Here is a 25,281-nt window from a genome sequence, read left to right as displayed (position 1 = left end):
CTGGTAACATCAGATAACCCTTCATTTTTATCTTTTCAAAGCTGATGCAGATGACCAGATGATTATTTTCTTTTCGTCTTTTGGTATAGAAAATCAAGAGCTTTCTTAGCATTCAACCTTCCTTACATTTGCTGGTCACAGTGCACTCTTTGAACATGCTGCTCTGGATTTTGCTGGTTAGTATTTGGGGCTTTCCCATTCATGTTGTAGGCAACATTTGCAGCATAGGTGCTAATCATCTGTCTGAGAGATGCATGAAGAAGCAGGGAAATGTGTTCACAGAACCTCATGCAAGCCAAGGAACTCAGAAGGACAAGTGAGTGGCGGGCTGGGCAGGCAGGGTGGGCACCTGGCTGACTCCTCTGCTCCAAGTGCAGCGGGTCACGCCCTCATCCTGCAAGATGCAGAGTCCTGGGCTCCTGCCCTGGCCCCTGGCCCCTGCCCTTCACCCACCGCCCGCCTGGGGAAACCGAGGCCCCGCCCCTCGTTTCTGATCCCGCCTCATTATCGCCATTAGCCCCGCCCCTCCCCTAGCCCTCTTCTCCCGCTATGGAGCCCTAGCTCCGCCTCCATATTGCGCCTGCGCACTAGCAACCATCTGCTCTTGAGGGCTGGGCCTGCGCAGGCGCCAGTACAGCTCGCGGCCCCGCCCACCCCTGCCCTCGGCCCGCCTCCTTGGAAAGCGCTTCCGCTGAGGCTTGGCTTGTCAATGAAGATCAGAATGGTAGTGGGATTTCATGGTGTTTGATAGTGGGGTTTCATGGTGTTTGGATTCTAAATGCAAAGGCCTCAGGTAAAATCATACCCACTGACCTGAAATAGCGCCAATGGGAGATGGCTTCCAGTCTTACGTGAGACTCATTCTGTAGCAGGAGAGGATAATCAAAGGGATATAAAGTTCCAGCCGCAATTAGAGAAAAAGAGAAGTGATCTGAGCTCTGCATCCTGATGAACCTCTCGGGCAGGAAATGAGACATTGAAACTTGGTGCCCTCTAGACAGAATGATAAGAACAGAATTGTTGCCACCTTCAGCCCAAAGATATTTATGAAATGCCAGGAAGAGCAAGGCACCCAGCCACTCTAAAGATCTACAGGCAGAAGAGACTGCCAGTCTTACTCTCCTTTCCTGTGGGGGTGGGCAGGGGGTTACTGACCACAGTAAGGCTATTTGCTGGGAAAATGGATTTTTTCTATTTTTTTAATATTAATTAATTTGGCTTCGCTGGGTCTTACTTGTGGCATGTGGAATCTAGTTTCCCAACCAGGGATCGAACTTGGGCCCCCTGTATTGGAAGCATGCAGTCTCAGCCACTGGACCACCGGGAAAGTCCCTGCTGAAATGTTTAAACCATGGTAAGCTATACACATAAGACATGCAATTTTAGTAAATTGCATGTCAAATTCCAGTTAGAACTGGAAGGTGTATTGATATGTTTAAAGAATAAACAATGTCAAATATTCTACCCACTTAGCTAATGTAATTCTGCTGTTACAAAGTCTTTAGAAGACCTAGTGGTGTGGTGTAATAAAAGATGTCTCAGGCACAAGGGACCGAGATTGTAATGCAGGCTCAGCAGGAATTGATTGTGTGCTTGCTGCTTCTAGTTTGGTCCTACTGACTTCTGAACGAATCTTCTATAAAACCATGCTGGTCACCCTACCTCTCCTTGCCCTTGGGAGTATCAGAAGATTTCTCCACAATCCCCAAATATGCATTCATGGCTTTCATGAAGTGGCTAAAAGGATCAGTTCTCATAGGGGGTATTAGATTACCTGCTACCTTTAGGGGACTGGGCTCCCCAGGTGGCTCGGATGGTAAAGAATCTGCCTGTAATGCAGGAGGCCAGGGTTCGATCCCTGGGGTGGGAAGATCTCCTGGAGAAGGGAATGGCAAGCCACTCCAGTACTCTTGCCTGGAGAATCTCATGGACAGAGGAGCCTGGCGGGCTACAGGCCATGGGGTCGCACAGAGTCAGACACAACTGAGTGATTAGCATTAAGGAGAATACTTCTCTAGACAAAGGGGCGAGCTTAACAAAGAGGGGAGCTTTTAACATGGCCGGGAGACCCCATCATCTTTGCCACCCGCTCCTGTTCTTAATACATCAGACTCCAGAGCTTAGAGCTCCGCCCCGGTTCAGGTGACGATGCACATGACCGAGCCGCAGCTTCCTTGATCATGCTGGTGTTCATTGTGAATGATTAAAACAAACAAGTGAGATCTTCTGAAGCAAATGAATTTTATTGGAAGAACACAAGTATTTAACAAAATATAAGAAACTTAAGTAAGGAATACATTTTAAAGACACAGAAATTAGGCTAGCTCAGGGAAACTCAGCAGTATCTCCTTCTTCGTCTTTTTTTTTTTTTTTTTTTGGCCATGCCATGCAGCATGTGGGATCTTAGTTCCCCCACCAGGGATTGAACCCCCTCGCCCCTATATTGGAAGCATGGAGTCTTAACTACTGGACTGCTGGGGAAGACCCAAGAGTATGTCTTTTTATATTCTCTGTAGTGAAAGGTTACCAGTGATCCTTTGCAGGCTCTCACTCATTCTTGTGGGTCTAGTCCCAAACCATAACAAAAGTATTACTTGTTCAATTAGGAGAAGATGAAATGTATACCAAACCAAGTAGCTATGGCCAGGAAACTCAGTGACACAGAAAACAGAAGGCTGTGGGAAGGTCTCAGAGAAAAGAGGCCTGCGAGAGAGACCAATGAGCCTGAGACACTGCCTTTCATCCTGTGGAATACAAATAGAGCACACAGGCACTTTGGCATGACCCCATGGGTACAATATATTTAAACATTTCTTGAGGAAGCACAAAAGCACGTATTATACAAAATGAAAACAACCCAAAGTCCAAGCCATTCCCAAAGGCACAATACCCCAAAGTCAATTTCTGGTCAAATGACAACTCGCTGATGTCACAGGGCCACTCCTTGAGCTGAAGTCCTCTGAATGAAGTTGATGACTTCGGTAAAACTGCTATGATTCTATGAAATTCAAAATCCTATGGACTAAAGGTTAACTTTATACACCACTAATGCAGATACTATGTATACATAGAGAAACCAAGTCAAAACCATAATACAGAAGCTGTAAATGGCATTACCCATTTCCCCAAGAGAAACATTCTTCCCTCTCAGTTCTAAAATCTAAAAACACTTGGAGGGAGGTGACACTCATTTGTGACCATGGAAGGTTCTTTTTTTTAATTATCTTTTTAAACCCCTATATCGAGGTATGACCAATGACTGACATACAAAAAGATGTACACATTTAATGTATACAATCGAATGAGTCTGGAGATAAGTATACATCCATAAAGCATCTCCATAACCTATACCATAAACACACCCATCCACTCTGAAGTTTTATTCCACCTTTATAATTTATTATTATTAGTATTTGGTAATAGAAACATGACAGAACAAGATCTACCCTCTTAGCCTTTTCACTACACATCAGTTCCGGGGTCTGGACGAGATGCACAGGTGCTTGGTTCCTGGCTTCAACTACATCCTATATCCTGTAGCTCAGTACAGCCTACTAGAGGAAAATCTGCAACAGGCCTTTGAGCATTCTGGAAGGAGCTTTGTCTGACTGATGGGGGAGGCTGGGTAAACCAGTGAATCTCCTTAGGATTCACTGAAGTGGGTCCACAGCTGCTCTATTCCAAAGCTGATAAGAAGTAGTACAGTAGGCTTGCACATGAATAAGGAGAAGCGAAGGAAGCTCAGAAAGCCAACCCAAATCGAAACTGTGAGGTGGCCTGGCTGGCAACACTCAGTAACCCATTTTGGGTGCATGCTGGTGTCAGCATAGTGGACTGGGAGGGCAAATTGAAATCCAGAGGGATGAAGAGACCATTCAAACTGTCCAGGAATGCACAGATTTGGTTCATTCTGTCCACTCTTTTTGACAGAGCTGCACACTAAACTTCCATAAGTAAAACTCTGCCGGATCTAAGTCCTTGCCTCCTCCCAAGTATTCTAGCAGGTCCTGTGCACCACAAGACACAGAAATCGGACCTCTGCCAATTGGAGATCAGATCTCTGCTCCTTCAGAGTGCTTGAGAAAGGGAGGGTGAGAGATGAAGTTCAGCTCCGCTTGCCAACAGACTGCTGACGTCAGCAGAGCGACTTAAACCATCTCTAAACAAGGTTAGCAGTTTTAAACTTCATCCCCAGTGATCCTATTGATCACAGAGAAGTCGCCCTGAGGACATATGTATGGGTAAATAGCTCCTAGAGGACAAGCAGTCACTCATCCTTTTTACTTGTCCTTCAGGGGCTGTTTCCACAAGTTCCTCTTGAGGAAGTTCTCCGCACAGGTCTGGCTTTGGCCAGGACTTTAGAATCAGCACTTGGAGGGACGGTGAAGATACCCAGGGGACCTGGTATCTCACGGGGAGCACATTGTAAGGGACACTCAAATAAGGAAAATTAAATTGCTCATGCTGAAAAGGAATGAGGACTTCTTTCTCACCTTTCCTCAAAAACTCTGGAGTATGGTCAGTTCTTTGTCCGACCCTGCTAAATCACTTCATTCGTGTCTGACTCTGTGTAACCCCACAGATGGCAGCCCACCAGGCTCCCCTGTCCCTGGGATTCTCCAGCCAATAGGCTGCCATTTCTGACTCTGCAATGTATGCAAATCTTCTCTGTAAGTTAAACAAGCCTCTTGGGATTTGACAAACCAGGAGTGTTCCTTCAGGGACCTGGCAGCAAAAGCAGTGACCAAGAGCCCATAAAGCTACAGGAAAAGGGCAGAAAATATCACCGGAAAAAAAAAATAGTGTAAACAACAGCAGTCCCTTCTCAGAACTCCCTTAGATTATATGCTGTGCAACATTACAGCTGGACAAAGAGCTCCCCTTCCACAACAGCCATTTGTCACAGGTCTAGGCAACACAGAGCAAGGAAGAGACAGCAAAGACTTCACTTGCAGACAAAATCACAATTCACTTGAGAAAATGGAAAACAATCCTGTTCCCACAATAAATGCCCTAGTTTATACAAAAGCCGTTATCTTCTTATAGTATATCCATCAGGGCCCGTTGTTATCTTCTGTCCCTCAGCTATGCTAACCCAAACGAAAGGCACAGGAATGGAGAAAGGAGACAGGAGAAAGAGCCCTGAACCCACAATGCCCACCACAGTCATCACACCAAAGACCCTTGTCCTCCCCACTGTCAGTCTTTCCTTATACTCTCAGAGCCTCCTCCTTGTAGCCCTGCTGGGCCCAAATTTCCCAAATCAAGAGAAAGCAAAAGCCTGGCATGGGGAAACCATCAGGCCTTTTCCTTCTCTCTGTTGAGCTCCCCTTTCCTCTCCCCGACTCCAGTAGCACAACACCACAAAAATGCATAACTGTCCCTCCACTGTTGTACCAACACCTTCTTCCTTGAGAGTGCAGAGAAGGTCCCCCTGAGGCACTGTCACGCCCACCAACAGGAAAACTCAAAGGGAAGAGGAGCCACCACCAGCCGAACTTTCTGCTAGAAAGACTTTCTAACAGATACATGGGTAGAGAGACAGCAACAGCCTGGGGGTGCAGCCCTCTCCAGCAACAGGAATACAAGGGCTTCATTCTCCAGCTGTGGCACCTGACTCAGGAGGTTCCTGGACATCCAGGATCATTGGCATATGCCCCGAAGGAAGCAAATGGCCCCGGATTCATGGACAGTTCACTGACAAGACCCATCGGACCTCTGTCTTCCAGCCAATGCACAGAGTGTGCTCAGTGGAAGAGTGCAGAAAGTGAATGTGGAAAGTTCCAACCACATTCTGACAAACAGAGTCGGGACTCCTCACGATTCCCAGTGTGCCCTCGCTCGGCACAATGGCACAGAATTCTGACATCAGGCTACCGCCAACTTCTGCCCCAGACTCAACATTTCCCATGCCCTACATGCTGCCATTGCCAATATGCGCCTTCTTTAGGACGTTAGCAAGGCACCTGAGGTGTGTGAGTGTCAAAGGAAGAAGTGTCTAGTTGGTATGTCAGTAGAACACACCAGCAACAAGAGTTCACTTGCATGTGCCTCTTTCCAGCCACAGGTATCTCAACAGAAGAGTGAGCGGTCTACTCAACCAAGTGCAGTCACCATCAGCGGGCGCCTCCCAAGAGACCCTCTCAGACTACTGCTCTAGGTCACAGTATAGGAGGGGGAAAGGTCACCTTTCCTGAGTCGCTTTTCACAGCCTAAGACAGTGCACAGACTGAAGCAGGAACACAAGAACATTCCTGACAGTGAAGTCCAAAATTCTGAGGAATGCTCTCACATAGGGTAAAGCCTTCATCATGAAAGTCTCACCTTTGCTGGAAAGGAATCCACTCTGATGTCACACTCAGCGATGTGCACTATTATGTTCAGTCCCCTTGCTACAATGATCCCAGGCAGTACCAGGGATTGAGAAATAGGTAGGAGACACATTTGACCACAGAAATTTCAATGAACCTTTCACATTGAGGGCCTATGTCCTCCTGTCTAGCTTTCTCCTTGTGTTCTGACAGCAGCTCTACAGAGGGTCACTCTTCCCAGCCCCTTCCCCACCCCTAGGCTTTAGGCACCCCAACAAAGGTCTGTATGTAGCCAGTCATTCCATCTTTCCTGATCAGTGAACTCCTTCCCGCTTTGAGCCTCTAATCTCTACAGTACTTTTCCTGAAAAGAACCGACAATCAAAAGTGGGCTGAGAACCACTCATGTAACTCATTTGGTTCAAGATTCAATTGGTACAGCTCCTATAGAAAACAGTATGAAATCCCCTCAAAAAATGAAACAGAAAACTACCATCTAGTCCAGCAATCCCACTTGGGGAATGTATCCAAAGGAATACCTCACACCAAGAATTTCTAGAACATTCACATTCCCACGAGTGAGTAGACATTCACTAGGTACTGTCTCATGAGCCTAAGTGACATGGCTGGCCTGGGAATGAATTCCTGGGAAAGAACCAGCAAGCCAGATTCCATCTCAAATTCAGAAGAGGATTACCTTCTCTTTCCATGAGAGCCCTGATTTGTGAGACTGTCACCAACTGGAGAGTGGAATCCTTAACCTTGTGACTTATTTTGAAGTGCCACTACACAGCAGATTGACCTCTTAAACCATCCATTTAGGATTTCTTGGCCCCTGCCTCCAAAGAAGCCAGCCAAGATGACATTGATGGGCAGTGGGAACAAGTGTGTGTGGAAGGGGAAGAAGGCCTCATGGTTATTCTTATGTTTCACAATTGTCTTGACTAGGAAATAAGCCAGTTTTGATCATCATCATGTCACCTGGGGAAGGAACATGGGCTTAGGGCAGGTTTCTCTAAGTATCTCAGGCTTCAGGTTTTCACTAAGTAGGAAGCTATCATGACCCCCATCTTTCACAGCTTTAAAGTAGTTTCACCGATGACAGGGATAAACAAAAAGTCTTTAAACATGCCCTCTAAAGACTACACACTTTAGTTTCCAATCACAAAAAATGTGGATTTTCTTTTAACCTTCGCTGAATGAAATTCAGGTAATGCACCTTCTGGATAAAACCCATGCTAATAAAGCAACACAGGAGCCTGAGGTTTCTATGAAACTAGAGCTTAGAAATGTCTTGGAATGCACCGTAGAAGAGTTCATATTTCTATTTAGCATTTTCCCCCACCCCAACTGTGGAAACTCTTCCAGAGATTTTCAACAAATTAACCACTGCCCACAAAAGAAGTAACGTTACACAGACAATGAAAGAGAGGAGGCCTTTTCACCACTGCCAGTTAACAAGCACCCTCTTGGTGCCGGAACTTGGTGCTGAGCCACATCAGCTTTGGCATAAGGTGTCAGAGATGGCCACACAAGAAAGTGGCTCAGAGCAAGGCAAGGTGTGAGTTGCTGGGCTACCTCTTGGCATCATAGCAGGATTAAAGAGGCTGGTTTCCAAACAGAAGCCCCGTAATAGCTGAGGAAATTTGCTGGCTCTGTGAAAGGAAACAAATGTTTGGTTGAAATGGGGGTCTGGACAGGTAGGGAGATGAGCTAAATGAAGCCACATTGTTCTGTTCCCACATTCTGGAAATGGTGTGCTAATTCCTTCAGAACCTCCTGTGTGCTGAGCACTTTACAAAAACCACACAAAAGATATCCCTGAAAGCAAGGGGTGAGACCCATTTGGCAAGTGTGGAAATTGAGGCTCAAAGATGACAGTAAGAAAGAGTCAGACTCAGACACTAAAATTTATTTTTAATGAAACAGGAGGCATTGTCTCAGCAACATCTGCAAGGCAAAAAATAAAAATACCGCGCCCGCCGCCCCCCTTCCCCCACAAACAGTGGATGGGTAAATACTTGAAGTCTTTACCTGCATATTACTTGAATTGTTAGCCTACATCTCCAGGACCCCTGCAAACTAAATGCCCACCCACTTATAGAGGGGATAGACTGGCAGACTATCATTCTCTGCCACTCCCTTGGTGTATAGGCCTCTCATCTTTCTCCCCTTTCCTAAATAGAGCTGGCTTGAAATTACATTCAAATCCATGTTCCCCTACCTGAAAAAAACAGCACTCCCACAGTCTCTGGATTCCTGAAATTTGATTTTCACAATCCCATCCAGTCCAGCCTGCTTCTGCCTGGTAGTGCAAGTGTTTTCCAAAAGGATAACAAGACAGATCCGAACTCTGATGTGAACATGGCAAGATCAGGCTTTTTGGAAAGGTGACATTCTAATAAATTCAGTATGTCTGTAATAATGGCACTCACGCTGAACTGGAACAAGATGCCACTGACTAGTTAAAGACATCGATTATAAACATAGTGTCTGAGCAGCACTCAGGGAGTGATCCTGACACTGTTGCAAGTTCCTATCTTAGAGACTCAGGGAAGACATTTCAACACCATGTTAAAAAATGTTGCAGCTGACGGGATGGATGCTACCCTCCCCCCAGGATTTGTGGCCCCACAGAACACAAGGTTGCACTTACTCATCTGGCAGGTCTGGACAGCTAATTCCGGGTCCACTCTCTTCTCCTTACAGGCCCATCGGCTGGCCAGTACTCGATTTTGCCATCACCAGGTCCTGAAGGAAACAGTGATTATACAGATCTACACGGAGACTTGCTTACAGATGGACAGCCTAACACAGTTGCAGGAAAATTAGGTAAGCTGGAAGCTCGTAACATGAGTGGCTGGGGCAAACTTCCCCTTCCCCTGATCCACAAAACACCAAGGCAGCCAAGGGCCGTCAGCTGTCCTAACACCGCACGCGATCCCTCAGTGCCTTACTGTCTCGTTTCACATGGGAAAGAACAGAAAGACCCTCAATGGTTAAGAAAGGTCACCAAAATGGCCAAGTTCAACATTTGAAGCAAGCCCCGGCAACGATATATCCACCCCAAACGCCCTACAATATAAAGCAGAATAAGCTCCATGGCGCCTGCCAGTATCCAGTCAGACTGTTTGACACCCCCACCCACCCAGCCAAACGCTGCCACCCTTCCCTCACTTTAAGCCACAAACACGACAAAGCAGTAAGACCACAATTGGGAAGGAGGCTCTGAGACCCACTTTTAAACAAAGAACGTCTTCTTCATGTTTCATCATGCCGGTACAATAATGCCCGACACCAAACCCAGAAGTGCCTGAGAGATCTTCTCCGCCATCCACCCAGGAGCCCGCAGACACGTCTGTCAAAGTGTCCATGAGGAGACACCATCTACCTGACTCTCCAAATCACACCACAGATGGCCAGATACGAATAAAGTTAGTAAAACATACACTTCTGTGATCTCCGGAAAGGGAGCCGCCATGTTAAATCCTAACCGAGGAAAACGGTCTACGGAAGCCCCCACAGCACAATCCAGACAGTCAAGATCTTAGGCACGTGCTAGGGTTTCTTCCACAACATTTCACGCCCCCGCCTCTCAACATCCTCATTGGTGGGCCTGAGATGATTGACGGGGAGATTGGTCATTCCTCTCAGGGAGGTCTACTGGTGGGAAACTGTCCATTTGCCAAGGCCCAGCCGTCGTCGTGAAATCTCTGCTGGTATTCCTATGTCTTTCTGTATCCGTGTCCATCCCTCAGTGCCTAGCTCTACTTCTTAGGCCCTTGCACATACCTTGTGCTTTGTTTCTTGTCATCTTAGACTTTGGAAAGCATGCACGTTCAATTTACCCAGGCCTAGATCATTTCTATCCCCCTCCAGGAAGCCTTCCAAGTTTTACTATCCCACCCCAATGGTATAGCGGGGCATTATTGCTTGGTTTAGCTGGACCGATACATGGCATATAGACCATGGTCCCTCCTTCAGGGGCCTGCTGGTTGCAGGTGGACAGAGGGTGGGAAAGAGCAGCACTGGATGCATCTGCTCATAATGATTAAGGACAAGGGACTGTGGTGTGAAAGATATGAGAAACTTCTTGTATTTTAAGAAGTGTTTTCTTCCCCTTCCACATCCATGTCCCTGTCTGGGATCGGCAGAGCATGGGGACAGACGATGGTAATGCACATGATTGAGTGAGACATGAGAATAGATTGCCTTCTGGCACAGGTGAGACTTTTATAATGGGGGCTTTATCGTACTTTACAGCATTCCTCAGACTTTTAGATGTCACTGTTAGAGAAGGTCTTGTGTTCCCTGCTTCAGTCTGTGAACTGCCTTAGGCTGTGAAAAACAGTTCAGGAAATGTGGCCATTGCCCCTCCTATACTGTGGCCTAGAAGGATAATCGGAGGGAATCTCCTGGGAGGTCCCACTGATGTTGACTACACTTGGTTGAATAGACGCTCAGCTCTCGTGTTGAGATTTCCCTGTGCACTGTGAAGAGACAACTGATAGTCAGCGCCAATTCTTGTTATGTTCTACTGATATACCAGCCAGACAGTACTTCCTTCAAAGCTCACACATCACAGGTGCCTTGCGAATGTCTTTTGAAAGGCCCATAGTGGCAGTGGCAGCATGTGGGCATGGTGAATGTTGGCTCCAGCTCTAAATTATCTGTGGCCTCTTGTCAGAATTCTGTGTCCCTTGGGTCGTGGGGAAATTTGGGTCTGGGTATTAGGTTGACACTCACCTGAGTCAGACGTCGGTGTCCCAAAGGGGCATGGGAAATATTGGGTCTGGGGTGTAAGTTGGCTCTAGTGTGAGGCAGACCTTGGTGTTATAAAGGGGCCTGGGAAATGTTGGGTCCTGAGCATAAAATGGCTCTGATCTGAGTCAGACTTCTCTGCCCCAACAGACATGGGAAATGTTGGGTCTGGGTGGTAAGTTAGCTCTGGCCTGAATAAGACTTCAGTGCCTCAAAGGGCATAGGAAATGTGGGGTTCTGGGCATAAGGTGGCTCTGGCCCAAGCCAGACTTCTGTGGCAAAGAGCATTGGAAATGTGGGGTTCGGGACTTTAGTTGGCTCTGGCCTAAGTCAGACTTCTCCACAGCAAGGATCATGGGAAATGTTGGGACTGGGTGGTAAGTTAGATGTGGCCTGAGTCAGACTTCTGTTGTGCAAAGGGCATAGGAAGTGTGGGGTTTCAGGCCTAAGGTGGCTCTGGCCTGAATCAGACTTCTGTGCCACCAAGGGCATAGGTAATGTAGGGTCTGGGGCAGAAGTTGACAGTAGCCTGTTGTAAGAATTCTGTGTCATTTTTCTGAGCAAGGGCATATTGTGAATCCTGAGGTGTCTCAGCTCTGTGTGTGGGAATGTGCTTGGAACTTTCCACGTTCGCTTTCTGCACTCTTCTGCTGAGCACACTGCACATTGGTTGGAAGAAAGAGGTCTGATGGGTCTTGTCAATGAACCATGCTTGAATCCGGGGCCATTTGTTTCCTTTGAGGCATACGCCAGTGAGCCTGGATGTCCCAGAGCCTCCTGAGTCAGGCGTCCTGGCTGGAGAATGAAGATCTTGTTTTTCTCTTGCTGGAGAGGGCTACACCCCCAGGCTGTAACTGTCTCTCCCCTTGTGTATCTGCTAGAAAGCCTTTCTGCTTGGCTCCTTTTCCTTTTCCATTTGGGTCTTCCTGTTGGTGGGAGTGACATTGCCTCGAGGGGATCTTCTCTGGACTTTCAAGGAAGAAGGTGTTGTTGGTACAACAGTGGAGGGCTGGTTATGCATTGTTTCTGGTGTTGTGTTACTGGAGCTGGGGAGAGGAAAGAGGAGCTCAGTTTGGGGAGGGGAAGGGTTCAACAGTTTCCCCATTTCAGGCTTTTGCTTTCTCTCGATTAAGGAAATTTGGGCCTAGCAGGGCTATGAGCAGGAGGCTCTGAGAGTATAAGGAAAGACTGACAGTGGGGAGGACAAGTGTTGTGGTGTGAAAATTGTGGTGGACATTGTGGGTGCAGGGCTCCTTCTCCTGTCTCCTGGCCCTGTTCCCTCACACTACCATTCGGTGGCATAGCTGTGGTATAGAAGATAGTAAAGCACATGGATACTTGTGAAGTGAGTGAATGTGGGCCTCTATTCAAGGTGAGGCATGAATATCGGGATCAGATCTTCACATTTTGTTTTCCCAGTGAACTGTGGGCCTCTCTGCCAGGAGATGATTTTGCTACCTCTGCTGTTTCTGTGCACCATTTAATGTTGTTTATAATGTTTTATGCTGTTGCACAAGAACATAACCTGAGGGAGTTCTGAGAAGGAACACCTCCTGCTTCTGAGGATGCTGACTGCCCTCACCTTTTCGTGATCTTCTCCTGCAGCTTTATTGACTCTAGTGCACTGCTTTGATAGTCATTTCTTTCTCTGATTGTCCAGAAGGTCTAGCAGTTTCTGGTTTTAACTGTTTAAGTTGTTCCCTCTTTACCTAGTTCTCCCCCTTTGCAAGGATTTTTGCTGCCAGGTCCTTAAAGGAGCATTCCTGGGTTGTCAAATTGGCTAGAGGCTTATTGAGCTTTTTAAAACAATTTCCACATATTGCAAAGAGACAGAGAAAGAACTGATGAGTTTTCCAAAGTAAATCTTCTAAAGCAAAGTGAGGGGCGAAAGCCTGCTCTCACTTTTCAATGGGGATAATCAAACCTTTGTTTCTTATGTCACTTTGTATTTGCCCTCCAATATCCTAACATGAGATACCACGTCTCCCCAGGTATCTGTCCCCCACAAATTGTGATTGTCACACCCTGGTGAAACTCAGGCTGCAGGGAACTTCCTTTAGTGGAACTTGTGCCAAAGGTACCATGAGGACAAGGAATAAGTAGGAACCAATGTTCACCCTCCAGCTCACTTGTATTTTACCAATACCTGTGCCCTCATGGCGAGTTCTCTGTGGTCATTTGCAGTAGGGAATATAACCAGAGGCCTTGTTTACAGATGGTTTCAGCTGTTATGCTGATCTCACCAGTTTTGGCAAGTGGAAGATGTACTGTTCCACTCTGTCAGAGGGGAACAGAAGATTGTGTAAAATATTTTGAATTTGTAAAATTTTGTTTTTCAATAAAATCTGTATGATGGAAAAGCTCCCGTTTGTAGATGTTATTATTTGTGATGACTCCAAGCACCATCGATGAAGATGTGGCTCTGCATGTGCATCACATCACGTACCAGTGGGACTCCGTGCTCTCTAATCTGGGGCATTGATGACAGGGCATGGCGTGGAAGGGTGAGGGGTCTCCAGGCCGGAATTGAAGTTCTTCCCTTGTTAAGGTAAGAAGGATGGTAGGTAATCTGACATCTTCCTAGGTGAAGTGATCCTTCTGGCCACTTCATGAGGATGACAGATACATGCCTGGATATTGTGGGGGTGATGGGGGTATCTCCCGTTCCTGCTAAGGGTGAGGATATGAGGAGTGGCCCACCATGGTTCTGGAAAACATCAGATGTCATGGGAACAAAAATCTGGAAGCACACAATAAGTTCCTGGTCCATTTTGTATTAGAATCCAGTCCCTTGAGTATTAGGAAATTTTCACTATGTAACACTCATTCCCAGAGTATGAATGGGCAAAATCAAAAAGGTAACTGAATGGCAGAATTGTTTCAAGCTTGAAAAAATAACAAAAGTCTACATACATTGTGTAAAATTTCTAATAGTAAATTTACATACCCTTTGTAGGGAAGCTTGCGGGCAACATTTTGTGAAATAGCCATTCAATTGGCAACATGGTGCAGGTATACTAATTCCTGAAAATGTTAAGATAAATCTCAAGCTGCCTAATGAACCTAGGCAGAGGGGCGAGTATCCAGGAGTTGGGCAGGCAGGCAAATTGGGTGGGTCACAGGCCCACACCTAACGCTAGGTGGGAATGCCAGGAGGTGGGGGTATGCCAGGCCGGTGAAGGGAAGTACAAGAAGGATGGCCCAGACAGGCAGATCACCCGGAGCATCTGCAGGCTGACCTAAGCCCGGTGGTGAGGGCTCAGGCTAGAGCCCGGCTTAGGCAGGCAGGGTAGAGGACTGGCCCCAGGGCCCTTGGAGGGCTCCACTAGAGGCTGCCAATCGCTTGGGGCCTCCCTGAGCACGTGCTAGAACTCAACATGTGTCTGCCAGCTAGATTCAAGCTGTCCTGGAGGCGGCCAGGGAGGTAGTCATTCCAGTGCTCCAGGTGGTCCAGGCAGGCGTTGACCTGGTCCAACATGGGGTTGATGGCTACCTGTACTGCTGCTCGGGCGAAGTCATCGACCTTGACTTCCGTGCTGACATCCACAGGCACACCCTGTTCCACGTGGCCTCCAGACACTGTGGGCTCGTGCACCCGCAAGGCTCATGTGTCGGCCATAGAGCGAGACTGCACGTTGGGTGCGCGGACGGCCGAGGCAGGGAGGGTGGAGGGCAGTCATTAAACCCTTGTGCTCATTGAAATCGTCCTCCTGGGGAAAAGAAAGCAAGACTGTCACAGTCTGTCCTGATTGAAAATGTGTCTGCTGGGTGGTGGGCTCGGGTATCTCCCCGATTATTCCCAAAGATCTTACACGCTGTGGCTGTCAGCAAACTCACCTCTTCCCACCCAGGTCTAAGGGCCCCTCAGATCTGCAACGTGTCATCTCCTGCCTGAGGGGTTCCTCAGGATGCAGAGGTCGAAGAAGGGCCTCTGTACTGTCATCACACCTGTAATTTACTTCTTTTTCTCAGTATTATGACCTACTCCTGTTAAAGAATGACTTATCCATTAAGATGTCAGCTACCTGACTTAGCTATCCAAGTCCAAGTAGACAGCCAGGAGAGAAACAGGCTGAGATTTGGGGTTGGGTCCTACTTCTCACCTCTCCGCCAAATACAGCACTGGCAGGTATTAATTCAATAATTAATCAATTGACACATTTTGTGTTTTGTAGGAGAACAAGGGATTTTGGACCTGGGGAAGACTTGAGAGGAGTCTGCGTCATTTCTTCCATGCACTGAGGGCTTTTTATGGACCAGGCTGTATGTGTCTCCCTCAGAACTGTTGCTGTGGGGATAAACGTGGTGCTGAAAGGGGATCTCTGTGAAGCACTGGCTATCCCGGCACTCAGTAGCAGGGTCTCACTGCACAGGCACATGCATGTAGCCTCCCCGTGACTCCTGCACCAGGTGTGCACTGCTAGAACTCTGTTATTTTGGTGGAGATCAAGGGTCTCTTAAATCTGTAAGACTCAGTGTTCCCCTCCCAACCCCACCACCACCACACACACTCACACTCAGAGCAGGGGGTCCCTGCCTCCTTCTACCCTCCTTTTTCCTTAAATGTGGTGTCAACTTGCAGATGAATGACTGGGTGACAGGAAGCCTATAGGAAAAGGGGATGAGTAGGGGCCTGCCCATTCTGGGCTCCTTTTCTGCTTTTTGTTCTGGTTCTTTTCCCCACCCCAGGTATGCCAAGACTAGAAAGGCATGGAGCACCTTTCTCCCAAGTGTTTGGGAGTGACTGGTTGCCATCTCCTGACATTCGGGATGGTTCTCCAGGTACTGAGGGATTCTGGTGAATCCTGCAGCAAGGGTGGATCAGACTGGGGAGGCTGTGAAGATCTTGGAAGGCGCTAGGGCACAAGTCTCCTCCAGACAAAAGCAAGTGCAGGTTAGTCTGTGCCTTGCTTCCTGTGGTGGTTTCCTCTCAGCCTTCCTCCTCCCTCCCCATTCTTTTTTTTTTTTTTCCCTTTTCTGTCTCTATATCCCTACAGCGATCATCTATCCATCTATCTGTATCCCAGGGACACAGGCTAGGGACACAGCCTACAACTGCATCCTGGTCTCCAGCCACGGTGGCACAGACATGAAGGTCGGGTTCCTGCTATGTGTGGTCTGAGTTTGTCTGCTGATTCAGACAAGTGATCTGGGTCAACTTTGGGCAGCCAATACTCTTCCAGATGTAGATCTACTCTCTGTGAATTACCCAAGTCCCAGAAGACGACCCACCACAATTTCTATACCCTGGCACAGCCTTATGTTTGTGGCAGCATGGAGCCCATCCAATGAGGGGAAGAAGGAGGGTGGCAACTGTGACACTAACCATCCACATATAGGCTGAACTTCACAGGTTAAGAGCACAGTCTGCAGCCAGAATGCCATCAGTTCAGAAACTAGGCACGTGACTGGGTTTACTAGGGACACTCTCACACTGACCAACCGATAGATGGGCCAAGGTCTTGATCAGGCAATATACAGAGGTAACTTACAGAAGTGCAGTGAACATTCGATATCATTTTCATTCAAATGTTATTCAGTCTGCCCTCAAATATTATTCAAACACATTCAAACAAAGAAATTAAGACACGACTTTTCCCTATAAAATGTACTATGATGGTTGGAAAATCTAAAATTCAGAATGCAGAAAAACAGGTAGTCTCGTTCCATTCGTGGGTGGATTAAGTTTGGGAGACAGCTTTTGTAGGAGGTGTGCATATGTTATATAAAGTTGAGAATGTGAATGACTTTGTGTGTGTGTGTGTGTGTGTGTGTGTGTGCCTGTGCACACATGCACAGGTGCACATACATCGTGATGGACTCTAGTTCAATGGGGACACTCAAGGCCTGGGCAGAGTGAGGAGCATCCAGGATTTGGAGAGGTAGGCAAGTAGGGTGGGTCACAGGCCCACTCCTGATCCCAGGAGGGGATGCCAGGCGGTGGGGGCTTTCCAAGTATGCAAAAGGGAAGTACCAGAAGGAAGGCCCAGGCAGGCAGATCCCCGAGGATATCTGCAGGCCGCCCTCAGCCAGGTGGTGAGGGCTCAGGCTAGAGCCCGGCTCAGGCAGGCAGGGTAGAGGTCTGGCCCCGGGGCCCTTGGAGGGCTCCACTAGGGGCTGCCAATCGCTTGGGGCCTCCCTGAGCAGGTGCTGGATCTCAAGATGCGTCTGCCAGTTGGATTCAAGCACTCTTGGAGGCGGCCAGGGAGTGGTCATTCCTCTCCTCCAGGTGGCCCAGAAAGGCATTTACCTGGTCCAACATGTGGTTGATGGCAGCGTACACTGCTTCTGCGGCTGTGCCATCGTCCTGGCCTTCAGCACCCACATCCACAGCCCTGTTCCACGGAGCAGCAGACAAGGCGGGCTCATGCACCTGCAAGACTCTCATGATATTGGAGTGAGGCAATGATGGGTGCTGAGTCCCCCTTTTTCTGCTGACCCTCTGTTTTGATCTGTTCTGCACACTGACACCCAAATGGTAGATTTGTAAAGCAAATTGGATCTGAATGGAGTTTACCACATCCAACCCACGTGTCCTTGCTATGGGCCACTTATCTTTTCCCCTTTATCTTATGCACTTTATATCATTAACTCTCCTCTCCCATGAGGCCAGAAGCTGCATTCTTCCCTGAGAAGGCCATATTCTTTCACATTCCTGCTCCTGTGCACATGCTCCCCCTTAATCCTTTCAACTGCCTCCTCTCTTGCCCATGTTCCACGTCAACTCTCCTGCAACACACATTTTAGCCTGGTGCATCTTTTCTTCACAGACGGGCCTGATACGGTCAACCAAATCTTCAGTACATTTTTGCCAATTTCTCTTATCAGGGCACCACCCTCGTTGTGCCTTCTGGTCAAACCAATGAGTGGACAAGGGAGTTTATGTCATTCTCATGAGGAATATCGAATATCACGGGGAGTCCCCTAATGAAAGGTACTATTTCAGTGTTCCTTTATGGGCTATTGAATCTTCATATGTATTGCACTGTATAGTGAGCTATATTATACCAGGAGAAAATGAACGACCAAGCTGATGAATTGGAAACTGGTGGTAAAAGTTTTAAGAACAAGACATACAGATTTAGATGTTCAAAAGTTAATAAGTCAACAAAGACATTAGCATAGATGTAAGCAATAATTGTGGAACAAAACAACTGGCAAACTGGCCAACACTTTGTAAGATGTGGATTATGTTACATGAATGGTAAGTGGAAAAAGAATCAGAGAAAGTAGATGAGTGTTGGCAGAACTAGCATGGGAAAGTCTCCAGAAAGGAGGTTGTATTTGACCAGAGACCTGCCTGGTGATAAGGTAACAGTCCTAGTTAGTGTGTGTTAGTCACTGGTCTAAATGCTTGTCATGAACTCACCAAGGGTCATGGCAGCCTGATGACAGAGTTCTTATTAGGATCCTCACTCTACTGATTAGGAAACTGAGGCACAAAACAACGAAGGATATTCAGCTGGTAGGAGGAATAATTGTGGTATGAATCCCAAGAGCATACCTCAATCCCATGTACTGTACACAGTAGGTAAGAAGATATGATTTTCTTCAGACAGACCATGAATGTGGAATGAGGTATCAATGAGACAAGAATGAAAGGCAGGCCTTTCCTGGTGGTCCAGTGGGTAAAACTCAGTGCTGTCACTGCTGTGGGCCCAGGATCGGTCCCCTGGTCAGAAAACTAAGAACCCATAAACTGCGCAGTTAGACAAGAGAAAAATGAAAAAGAATGAATGTTGGCCACAGATCGAGGAGACACTGGTGATCTGAAAGATAGGACCTGTGTGGTAGTGGTCATTGTATGCCAGGGATTGAGAGGGTCCAGCATGTACCCATCTGCTGATGCCAGTCAGAGCAACAAGCCTAGGAACACATGGGAAAGACTTGGCAGATCCTGGGGCAGGATTCACATCAATGGCCCCAGTCTTATCTGTCTTCCCTCTCCATGTGGATTCATCATCCTTTACTGATTACTGGACAAAGCCTGCAACAGCCCTCCTGCCCTCTGGATCATTGTCAGAGTCTCACTGAACAACCCCAGTTCTAGAAGAGCTCACCTGTAAGCTTTCTCTGGGCTTGCAAAGGAGCAGCTAATCTAGTGGAAAAGAAACTCCTCTGAGCCAATATCTGGCTGTTTGTTTCTGGTATCTTAGTTTCCTCACTCATAGTTTGGAACTAATTTTCATGTATTTGATTTTCCTGTTTCTTCTGAATTCTATTTGAGGACTATGAAGCCAAGGCTAACAGCTGCAGCTGGATGCGATGTTCCAGATTTACCAGTCAGAGTTATTCAAGGGAACAGACCCAATAAGAGACATTTTATATCTATATCTATCTATTTGTTTATCTATATCTATCTATCTATATCTATCTATACCTCTCTATCTATCTATATATTGGCTGTTCGTTTAGTCACTAAGTCATGTCCGACTCTTGTGACGCCATGGACTCTAGACTGCCAGGCTCCTCTGCCAATGGGATTCTCCAGGCAGGAATACTGGAGTGGGTTGCCATGTCCTTCTCCAGGGGATCTTCCTGACCCAGGAATCAGACCTGGGTCTCCTGCATTGCAGGCAGATTCTTTACCAACTTAGCTATGAAGGAAGCCTATATATAGGTTTATCTTGAGTTTAGTTCCCTATTTATGGAGGCTGAGAAATTCCACAATCTCCTGCCTACAAGGTATAAAACCAGGAGTGCCAGTGGTATAATTCAGTACCAGTCTGAAGGCCTGTTAACCAGTGGGGCTGGTGGTGTGAATCCAAGTTGAAAAGAAGGAGAAAATGAAGAGAATGGTTCCATCTCAAGCAGTGAGGGATAAAAAGGGAAGAATTCTTCCTTTCTCTGCCTTTTGTTCCATTTGGGCCCTGAACGGATTGGATGATGCCTACCCACATTGGGGAAGGCCTTCTATTTCACTAGGTCACTGATTCAAATGCTCATCTCGTCCAGAAACACCCTCACAGATACAACCAGAAATAATGTTTAATTTGGACGCTCCATGACCAGTCAAGGTGGCATGTAAAATTAGCCGTCACAGTGGGTAGGGCCACGTCATAGACTGCTGCATAACAGTGTGCACACCACGCAGCCTCAGATACCGTCCTAAAGGATCTCTCCCACGGGAAGGACAGTGCTGGCATCAGATCATCTTTCCTCGGAGCACTGTGCACTGTGACCACGCAGTCCAGCTAAGGGACCCAGTAGCTATGTGGTCCACACACCATGTAGAGTGTAGATGAGTTCAACACTCAAGGTAGTCACACCTAGGGGAAACTGCACCTTCTGGTTTGTACAACTCACATATTGAGAGCAGGTTCAGAAATCTCTCAGCAAGAGGCCTTCTGGAAAGAAGTGGGCTTCAAGTCTCATTTGGCATAACTGTGAAGTTTAGTCACATTTGTAGCAGAAATGTGAAATCCTCATATCTTTCTTCCTATAGCAATAGGAGAAATAACTCTTGTGGTTGGAGTGGGAACATGAATTCAGGAAAAGAGCTAGGGAAAATATTTATGCCTGGGCCTTGTAGGAAGGACACGATTTTCACAGACAGAAAAGCAGGAAAGGATATAAAATTCCTGAAAAGGGTGGTACCAATCCTAGCAAGCTTCTAAGAGTTAGCCTGTTGTCAGTGTCCCCTGGTCTTCTCCAAATGTCTGCAACCTGAACTGACTTGCAAAACATCCAAGTGCAAACCTTGGGTCCCTCACAACATGCACAGCCCAGTAGTATCTGACCCAAGGGCTCAGAAACAGTCCTCTGCATCTCTGCTCTGATACATCTCCATGTCCATATTTCATATGAAGAACTCACATTTTGCCTGGAAGGAATAAAACTTGGAAGGCTTCCTGGAGGGGGATGGAATTAATCTAGACCACGATCTCTCAAGCACTTCCGGGTTTGGTGTTGGGCATTATTGTACGGGCATGATGAAACTTAAGAAGATGTTCTTTGTTTAAAAGTGGGTCTCGGAGCCTCCTTCCCAATTGTGGTCTTACTGCTTTGTCGTATTTGCGGCTTAAAGTGAGGGAAGGGTGGGAGCGTTTAGCTGAGTGGGTGGGGGGTGTTGGACAGTCTGACTGGTGAGTGGTGGCCGCCATGGAGCTGATTCTGCTTTATATTGTAGGGCGTTTGGGGTGGATATATTGTTGCCGGGGTGTCGGGAGCCGTTATGGGAGGTCCCGCCCGTGACGAGGTCATGAAGAAAATACCGGGCAGGCAAGGCCATCCAGGACCCCATCCATGACAAGGTCACGAGGAAAATACCTGACAGGCAAGGCCGTCTAGGATAAGGGACCCTCCAGGTTGGCCTCGGCCTCTACCCTACCCTACATCCTCCCCCCTTTTCTGCTGTTCTTGTTTGCCCTGCCGCGGATTCTTTTGTTGCCTGCCGAGAGCTCTCCTGCTCCTCTTTCACTGAATGAAGACCAACTTAAAACCCTAATTAATAAATCTCCTGGACACTGGTACCCTATGAAGGGGCCAGGGATGAAGGAAATGCTTCAGTTCAAACCCTTTTGCTTGCATTCTGGCTTGTTTGATGAATGTGTGCTCTCATTGCACAAAATGCTCATGATTGTTCTAAACATCCTAAGTACAGTACGCTAACAAAAGAAACTATTAAGCATAGGCCCCTTCGCGGGGTGAGAAAAGCTCCACAAATATTATAGCCACAAATGTGCCTAATAGAGAATAGTTTAGATAGAGATTAGCTGGCGACTTCTTGCAGGTAATTAACTTTTAGACTAAGACCGTGTTTTGTGCCATATCTGCTGTTTTTGCAATCCTTTGCATTTCTGTTCTGTAAAAATGTAATCTTATCTAGTTCCCATGGAGATGACACCTAATAGAAAGAAAATAGATTAACCACAAATAAGACAGGGTCGGCTACTGAAGTTGCTTAAAGTTGCACCAGGTGCAAGCCATAAATTGTCAACAGGTCTGAAGGCCAAAAGATATTATACATAGAGGTTAACCATAAAAAAAGACCCTAATAGGCACAGAGCCCTTTGGGGGGTGAAGAAGCCCTATTAGAAAATACAAAAAATATTGTTTTAAAAGTGGTTATTAGATCAACGTTTGATTGATGTTAATGTGCTGAGGTTGTGCAGTGGAAACTATTGTTAATATAGTTGGAGATCTAGTAAAATAAGAGTTTAGCCCTAGTGTAAAAACAATAAGGTAATTGTTAATTTTAACCAGGAGTGCTAAACAGGGGCTGCCTCACCAGAGCCACAGAGTCTTTGTGTGTTAAACTTTTTAGATAAATTTAGCTGAGAATTTCTGCAAAAAGACTGACTTTATGTTAACAGGATTGTATTTCTATTATATGTTGTGACTTGCTGTACCATGAGACTGCCAATTTTCTGTTTTCTGCTAACCTCAAGGCCAGAAGATAATGTACAAAAAATCTATGGGAAAAGATGCTCATAAACAAAAAATATACAGAGCACACCTGGATTCGTGAAGGACAAGCTGATATAATGTTAAACTAAGTATGTATGCTTATCTGCCCCTTAGAAATGTACCAACTTAGGGTATAAAGGCTATGGTGAAAAATAAAGCAACTGCCAGACTCTGCTGCACATTCCTGGTCCGGTCTCTTTCTTTCTCTCTCTCTCTCCCTAGCAGACTTGGCCCTATCAAGGCCAGTCCTACGTGTCTCTCTCACCGACGCCGTTCATCCTGAGGGTTCCCCTGGATCCTGCCAGGGCTGGACCCCGGCACTGGGGCTTGCTTCAAATGTTGATCTTGGCCATTTTCGTGACCTTTCTTAACCATTGAGGGTCTTTCTGTTCTTTCCCATGTGAAACGAGACAGTAAGGCACTGAGGGATCGCGTGTGGTGTTAGGACAGCTGATGGCCCTTGGCTGCCTTGGTGTTTTGTGGATCAGGGGAAGGGGAAGTTTGCCCCAGCCACTCATGTTACGAGCTTCCAGCTTACCTAATTTTCCTGCAACTGTGTTAGGCTGTCCATCTGTAAGCAAGTCTCCGTGTAGATCTGTATAATCACTGTTTCCTTCAGGACCTGGTGATGGCAAAATCGAGTACTGGCCAGCCGATGGGCCTGTAAGGAGAAGAGAGTGGACCCGGAATTAGCTGTCCAGACCTGCCAGATGAGTAAGTGCAACCTTGTGTTCTGTGGGGCCACAAATGCTGGGGGGAGGGTAGCATCCATCCCGTCAGCTGCAACATTTTTTAACATGGTGTTGAAATGTCTTCCCTGAGTCTCTAAGATAGGAACTTGCAACAGTGTCAGGATCACTCCCTGAGTGCTGCTCAGACACTATGTTTATAATCGATGTCTTTAACTAGTCAGTGGCATCTTGTTCCAGTTCAGCGTGAGTGCCATTATTACAGACATACTGAATTTATTAGAATGTCACCTTTCCAAAAAGCCTGATCTTGCCATCTTCACATCAGAATTCTGATCTGTCTTGTTATCCTTTTGGATAACACTTGTACTATGAGGCAGAAGCAGGTTAGACTGGATGGGATTGTGAAAAACAAATTTCAGGAATCCAGAGACTGTGGGAGTGCTGGTTTTTTCATGTAGGGGAACATGGATTTGAATGTAATTTCAAGCCAGCTCTATATAAGAAAGGGGAGAAAGATGAGGCCTGTACACCAAGTGAGTGGCAGAGAATGATAGTCTGCCAGTCTATCCCCTCTATAAGTGGGTGGGCATTTACTTTGCAGGGGTCCTGGAGATGTAGGCTAACGATTCAAGTAATATGCAGGTCAAGACTTCATTAAATATTTACCCTTCTGCCGTTTGTCGGGGATGGGTGGGTGGGGGACACGGTATTTTTATTTTTTGCCTTGCAGATGTTGCTGAGACAATGCCTCCTGTTTCATTAAAAATAAATTTTAGTGTCTGAGTCTGACTCTTTCTTACTGTCATCTTTGAGCCTCAATTTCCACATTTGCCAAATGGGTCTCACCCCTTGCTTTCAGGGATATCTTTTGTGTGGTTTTTGTAAAGTGCTCAGCACACAGGAGGTACTGAAGGAATTAGCACACCATTTCCAGAATATGGGAACAGATCACTGTGGCTTCATTTAGCTCGTCTCCCTACCCGTCCAGGCCCACATTTCAACCAAACATTTGTTTCCTTTCACAGGGCCAGCAAATTTCCTCAGCTATTACGGGGCTTCTGTTTGGAAACCAGCCTCTTTAATCCTGCTATGATGCCAAGAGGCAGCCCAGCAACTCACACCTTTCCTCGCTCTGAGCCACTTTCTTGTGTGGCCATCTCTGACGCCTTATGCCAAAGCTGATGTGGCTTAGCACCAAGTTCCGGCACCAAGAGGGTGCTTGTTAACTGGCAGTGCCAAAAAGGTCTCCTCGCTTTCATTGTCTGTGTAACGTTACTTCTTTTCAGGACAGCAGTAATTTGTTGAAAATCTACGGAAGAGTTTTCACAGTTGGGGTGGGGGGAAAGCGCTAAATAGAAATATGAACTCTTCTAAGGTGCATTCCAAGACACTTCTAAGCTCTAGTTTCATAGAAACCTTGGACTCCTCTGTTGCTTTATTAGCATGGGTTTTATCCAGAAGGTGGCATCACAGAACGTGAATTTCATTCAGTGAAGGTTAAAAGAAAATCCACATTTCTTTGTGATTGGAAACTAAAGTATGTATTCTTCAGAGGGCATGTTTAAAGATTTTTGTTCATCATGTAATCAGTGAAATTACTTTAAAGCTGTGAAAAATGGGTGTCATGATAGCTTCCTACTCAGTGAAAACCTGAAGCCTGAGATACTTAGAGAAACCTGTCCTAAGCCCATGTTCCTTCCCCAGGTGACATGATGATAATCAAAACTGGCTTATTTCCTAGTCAAGACAACTGTGAAACTTCAGAACAACAATGAAGCCTGCTTCCCCTTCCACACACACTTGTTCCCACTGCCCATCAAAGTCATCTTGGCTGGCTTCATTTGAGGAAGGGGTCAAGAAAACCTAAATGGATGGTTTAAGAGGTCAATCTGCTGTGTAGTGGCACTTCAAAATAGGTCACAAGGTTGAGGATTCCAAAAAGGTGACTCTCCAGTTGGTGACAGTCTCACAAATCAGGGCTCTCGGGGAAAGAGAAGGTAATCCTCTTCTGAATTTGAGACGGAATCTGGCTTGCTGGTTCTTTCCCAGGAATTCATTCCTAGGCCAGCCATGTCACTTAGGCTCCTGAGACAGTACCTCAGTGAATGT

The 25,281-nt window shown here is 46.7% G+C and overlaps 2 long non-coding RNA genes across 3 annotated transcripts; one reads left to right on the top strand and one right to left on the bottom strand.

Annotated features, from left to right (window-relative positions):
- Window positions 1-632: 632 nt before the first annotated feature.
- On the top strand, window positions 633-5,128 carry LOC122690855. Of its 2 annotated transcripts, none has more exons than XR_006340128.1 (3): window positions 633-1,354; window positions 3,994-4,168; window positions 4,296-5,128. It is a non-coding gene; the product is annotated as an uncharacterized LOC122690855 (long non-coding RNA). The 2 variants fall into 2 exon arrangements; XR_006340127.1 differs by having other exon boundaries at window positions 3,931-4,168.
- A 2,658-nt stretch (window positions 5,129-7,786) lies between these two features.
- On the bottom strand, window positions 7,787-10,126 carry LOC122690857. The gene is made up of 3 exons (XR_006340131.1): window positions 9,760-10,126; window positions 8,967-9,061; window positions 7,787-7,965 (listed from the first exon to the last, which is right to left on the bottom strand). It is a non-coding gene; the product is annotated as an uncharacterized LOC122690857 (long non-coding RNA).
- Window positions 10,127-25,281: the final 15,155 nt, after the last annotated feature.

Source organism: Cervus elaphus, chromosome X (assembly GCF_910594005.1).
Source record: "Cervus elaphus chromosome X, mCerEla1.1, whole genome shotgun sequence".
Classification (NCBI taxonomy): domain Eukaryota; kingdom Metazoa; phylum Chordata; class Mammalia; order Artiodactyla; family Cervidae; genus Cervus; species Cervus elaphus.
This window is presented reverse-complemented; position numbering and strand designations above follow the sequence as displayed.